The sequence below is a fragment of the Notamacropus eugenii genome, chromosome 2 (assembly GCF_028372415.1).
Source record: "Notamacropus eugenii isolate mMacEug1 chromosome 2, mMacEug1.pri_v2, whole genome shotgun sequence".
In the NCBI taxonomy this organism is placed as follows: domain Eukaryota; kingdom Metazoa; phylum Chordata; class Mammalia; order Diprotodontia; family Macropodidae; genus Notamacropus; species Notamacropus eugenii.
In genome coordinates this window covers 387,612,534-387,618,533 of record NC_092873.1, presented here as the reverse complement: position 1 = coordinate 387,618,533, position 6,000 = coordinate 387,612,534, and positions in this window count along the sequence as shown.

Here is a 6,000-nt window from a genome sequence, read left to right as displayed (position 1 = left end):
AAATAAAACCGCATGACAAGACATCTGAGTGACACTATAAATCTTGGTTTTTTTGGCCACACTTCACAATTCAGAATTTAGCTCATGGTGTACAAAATTCATAAAAATTTATTGCAAGCGTGCCTTAGTGTAAAATCAAAGCTTCACAGAGATATGTTCTATGGCACCAGCTTGGAAATGCGATTGGGTGACAACCCCCACGTGGGATGTGTGTGTATGGTTCCTGATTAGACTCATGTATAGACAATTTCTCCTAAAGGCTCCAAAGTGAAAAAGAAAGAGGGGAAGAAAAATCCACCACTTTATTCCTGTATTTCCATGAAAGAGCTTCTTGGAAGAAAATGGGAGACTGCAACTAAATAAAAAGTTAGTTTTTTTTGTTTGTTTGTTTCCTGCAAAGGTCTATTGATAAATATGGTCTCCACCTTTCTACCTTCTTAACCCTATATTCTATGAACACAAGTCCCTTCCTTTGAGAGAAAATAGGTTCCAAAGGAGAAAGTGTATGCAACCGGAATGTACAGGATTTCCCCTGGAACAGGGGTGGGGAACCTATGGTCTCAAGGCTACATACATGTAGTTTTAAGGCCACAGTTTCCCCACCCCTGCTGGAGAATCTCATCTATTCCAAGTTCTACTCCCTTCTTTGCCTAACTAGCGTATACAAGTTACTTTTCAGACTCCCTCGCAGACTTTGCCTTGTTGCTATTTATAGCTCCTAGGGTAGGGGGGAGATCACAAGTTACCAGAGCAGATGTCCTGTCTAAAATAATAAAATCTTAGAGTGGAAAGGAGGCAGAGAGGCCATCTAGTGCATTCTCTTTAATCCACTCTACGACAAATCTGACAATTGGTCATCTGGTCTCTCCTTAAATATGTCCAGTGATAGGGAGCTTGCTGTCTCACACAGAAGTCCATTTCATTTTGGATAGCCCTAATTGAAAGAAAAAAAATGTTTTCTTTGTAGTAAGTCCAAATCTGCTTTCTTATAGCTTCTAGTCATTGGTCTTGGTGTATCTTCTATGACCTAGATACCATATTTCTATTAATGTAGTCTGAGATCGCACTGAGTGTCATAGAAGAAATCCTACATGGAATAGAAATTTTAAAAAAATCCTATTGATGATGAACTTCTCCAGAATTTATTCTTAGCTATTATAACATGAATTGCATTAAGCCCCAGAACCCTAAACTTTCTCAGTGAAATACATAGAGATTTGCCTAAACATTTGGACTTGAGAAACTGAGGGGATAAGAATGCGCATTATGGAAATGTACCTGGAAGAGGCAGTCCTTGGAATTAATCCATCAATATAATTAATTGGGGGTAAGCAAAGAAGACAAATAAAGAGCTAGGCCTAGAACTGATTTAGTAGAAGTAAGATATCAGACTGGGTCACATTTATTAAATGGGGTGGTACTTTCAGTGACTCCAAACTGGACATTTCTGTAGATGCTCCAAGAGATGCTATAAAAGCTATGACTTATAAAATAAATGATCTCAGAAGAATTTAAATTAGAAATAGTCATGAAGGCAATGGAAAAAATACATGGCAGGTATAAGTAGACTACAGCATAGAACCAATCATCATCTCTCTCTCTCTCTCTCTCTCTCTCTCTCTCTCTCTCTCTTTGGTGAAAGTTGGGATGAAAGACATTATAGACAATATGTATGACTAGAAAAGGATATGAACCAATCACATGACAATGATGAATAATGGAAGACAACACAGACAGCCCATGTAGTGCAATGCAGTGTCCTTCAGATACAGTACAAACAAAAGGAAGGAATCTAATGCTCTTGATAATTTCCCTACACAGTGGAATTTGGGGAAAAACAAAGAAAAAAAAGTCATATGTGATGAAAAGAGTGGAGGGGTTGTAGCTTTTGTTAGAAGTAGATGTTTCTCTCTCTCTCTCTCTCTCTCTCTCTCTCTCACACACACACACACACACACACACACACACAAAATCATTAATCAAAGTATTTCAAAGTAAGATCACATTTACTTTTTTCTTTTTCACTTCCTTTCCTTTTCTTTCCTTTCCATTTTTTTCCATTAGCTTATGGTGAACCTATGGACATTTCCAGCACTCATATATGTATTTTTTTTAATAGAAATTAATGTCAAGCTGGATCTTGTTATTACTTGTTATCAAGATAGCACGAATGAGTTCTTTAGCCTAAATATAACATTTATTATCCCTACTGAATTTCATAATATTGATGTCAGAGAATGGTGGCAACCTAATAGGTTTTATCTTTTAAAACTTTAATTCAGTCATTCACTATATTAGCCATCCTTCCCAATTTTATTTAATCCATCAATTTGTCTTTTATGTCTTCCATAAAATCATTAATAAAAATGTTTTCCAGGACAGGGCAAAGGGCAGAGTGTGGCATCATACTAGAAAGCTTCTTCCTCATTATCAACCAAGTAATTAATATTATTTCAGAATAGTGATTCAACCAGCTACAAATCCACCTATCCTACCAGACATATTATCACCCTAGTCCATATTTCTTTATCTTTCCTACAAGGATGACATTATTATTGAAGGCACACTTGATGGTGTGGGCTTTTGATGAAGTTATCCAAAATGAAGTGACCCAAACCAAGGGTCAATGTGAATGATCAAGATGAGTAGACAGAACTTAGCCCTTCTCTTTGCTGCGGTAATACTAGCTGAAAATTCCTAGCCTCCCATAAATATTCTGTTTCTTCCCATATGCTTAGATAACTATAGTTCTTCTTTCTCACTATATATCTCTAACTTCATGACAAGGATATTTAGGGACTAAACTGAAGGACAATAAACAAATGAAAAATGGAAAAGATCTGTCAAGATTTCTATAACAAACCCTCTTTTTCATCCGTGACAGTGGAATACCACATTTAGATTCTCACACCATTTCATAAGGAAATGGAACTAAAGAAAGCAGTTAGTCTAGAGTCTAGACCCTAAGTTTGCCTCTGTTTCTTCATCTATAAAATGAGCTGGAAAAGGCAAACCACTCCAGTATCTTTGCCAAGAAAATCACAAATGGGGTCAAGAAGAGTCAGACGTGATTGAAAGTTATTAAAAACAACAAAAACAAGGACAAAGAAATGAGGCCTGTGCTAGAAGTAACACAATTTTGAGAGCATTGAAGGATCTGTTACCAAAATGCCTGAAAAAAGATAAAATTCTTTTGGGGGAAAGTCTCAGACCTTATCATTACCAAGAAGATGACAAGATTTCAGAAAAACCTGGGAAGACTTACAGGAACTGATACTGAGTGAAGCGACCAGAACCAAGAGAACATTGTAATACTAAACAGCAAAACTGTGTGATGATTAATTTTGATAGACTTAGCTCTTCTCAGTAATTCAACGGTCTAAGACAATTCCAAAAGACTCATGATGGAAAATGGTATCCACATCCAAAAACATCGTATCCAGTCTGAATGCAGATCAAGGCATACTATTTCTCTCTCTTTTTTTCCACATCATTTTTCCCTTTTGTTATTATTCTTCTTTCACAACATGACTAATGTAGAAATATGTTTAATATGATTGTACATTTATTTAAAAAAGGATGACTGAGAAAATAGTAGCAACCATTAGCCATCAATGCCTATTTTTCTATCTCTACACACAAAAAATTGAGAATAACATAAGCACATTCAAAGACATCCTTGATGATGGCACAAGAAGGGAACAGGTAGGTTGATATTCCTACAGCAGACCACATTTTTACAATCTATAACTGGCTCAAAAAAACAGTGAAAAGATCCCACAATGCTTATTATTTGTTGACTATAAAAAGTATTTGAATCAAGAGAGCAAAACACCATCTTATAGGCTCTTCTCCAACAAGGTGTCTCCCATGTATATCTCAAAATTGTACATGACTTCATGAAATATGTAACATCAGAGATTATTTTGCTTAGCAACCTTCAGATTCCTAACATCGAGTGGGTCATAAAACAGAAATGTACATTGACCTAGGGTGTTTGCTTTTGTTGTGGAAGATGACTACCAGAGAATCTAATAGAAGAGAGCTTCCTTATAAATAGCAACATTATCCAGACACTTTTCTTTTCAGATGACATCGTGCTGATTACATCAAGTCCCTGAATGCTACAGTCGGACCTTAAGTCAGATTCATAATTTCTCAAAGGAGTTCAGACTACTTATACTGGGAGAGCCAAATGAATGAAGAGTGCACATAGTCCAGGCCATGATTTACAGTTGCATGGACAACCCATAGAGCTAGTCAATCAGTACTCTGTGTCCATCCTTTGTTGCCAAAGAAGACCATGCCATCAGAGAAATGATGACATGACTTGCACTTGACTTTTTTTTTTTTTTGAGTGAGGGAGGGCTGTGCTGGTCACCAGCCTTACTTCTCTTCCAGAGCCATCTGAATCCAGTGACCAGATATTCATCAGGATGACTGGAGATGACCCAGGATGAGACAATTGGGGTTAAGTGACTTGCCCAAGGTCATACAGCTAGTGAGTGTCAAGTGTCTGAGGTGAGATTTGAACTCAGATCCTCCTGACTCCTGCACTGGTGCTCTATACACTGCACCACCTAGCTGCCCAATCAATCAGTATAAATCTTAGACAATGACTTGGGCCTACAACTGAAATGGAAGATAGTAAGCTAGATCATCTCTAGGAAACTTTGAAGTACTTAACTCCAAATTTCTTCCTGAAGAAAGAAAAGGAGGAGGTATCTTTTTCTTAAAATCATTATTCTTCTGGTAACACTTTATGTCTGAGTCATGGAATACCTCAGTCATCAAAGAATTAAAATTAGGGGGATCCAAAGGACATGTGGGGAGCATCAGTAGGCTTTAAGACATTATCAATGAAGAACTGCAGGAAAAATGAGGTGATGGATGTCTTGAAAAATATACTATCAGAAAAGGAGGGCAGGCCAAGTAGCGAGAAAGAGAGAGGGAAAACAGTTGGACCACTTATGTGCTCCACTGGTGTCTGTTCAAAGGTCAGAGATTGAGAGGAAGATCTCCAAAATGTCGAGTGGGTCTCCTATAGAGTACATGCAAGAGAACATGAAAATGAGTTGCTGATTGCTCTCTGCATTATGGCAGCGAGTACCTATATTGAACAACTCAATGACCCAGTGAAATAATGAAGCAACCAAATCTCCATACACGTGCATAAAGGGTCAAGTCTGCATGCAACATGAAAAAATGTGTTTCGAACATTCACATGGTGATATCTTACACACTTGACACTTTATAGGAATCACTTTTTTACTGTACCCTCATACATGTATACCATACGTGTACTAAAGGGATAGCTATGCTTTCTTCCTATAGGACACCATTAAGATAACAGAAGTATGGTTTGAAATATGATACCTAGCTACAGAACATGTATCACCCAAACACGTTGTCAGGTCTCTATTAAGGGAGAGATTAGCACCCATGGAAGATATAACTGGAAAGAGAATGGACTTGAGAAGCTGTATATGGGTAGTAAGATGGATATACACAGATAGGGTAGTATCCCTTGGGGATGTCCAGATCGCCTGTTGAGGGTTCTACTAGAGTTTTTTTTACTTTATAGCAATGTTTATAATAACCCTGAATCAAATAGTTTTTGTATATGATACATTGCTTTGTTCCATAAATTGGGAAGAGGCATAGGATTCTTGGCAGCTAGGTGGCACAGTGGATAGAGCCCCAGGCCTGGAGTCAGAAGATTCATCTTCCTGAGTTCAAATCCAGCCTCAGATTCGTACTAGCTGGGTGACCCTAGACAAATCACAAAACATTTTTTGCCTCATCTCTAAAATGAATTGGAGAAGGAAATGGCAAACCACTCTAGTATCTTTTTTGGCAAGAAAATTCCAAATAGGGTCATGAAGAGTTGGACACAACTGAGAAATGACTGAATGGGAAAAACATAGGATTTTTGGGAGAAAAAGTCTGCAATGGAGGGGAGAGGATGGAAAGGTATGGAGAGAGGGAAAGAAGGAGGGA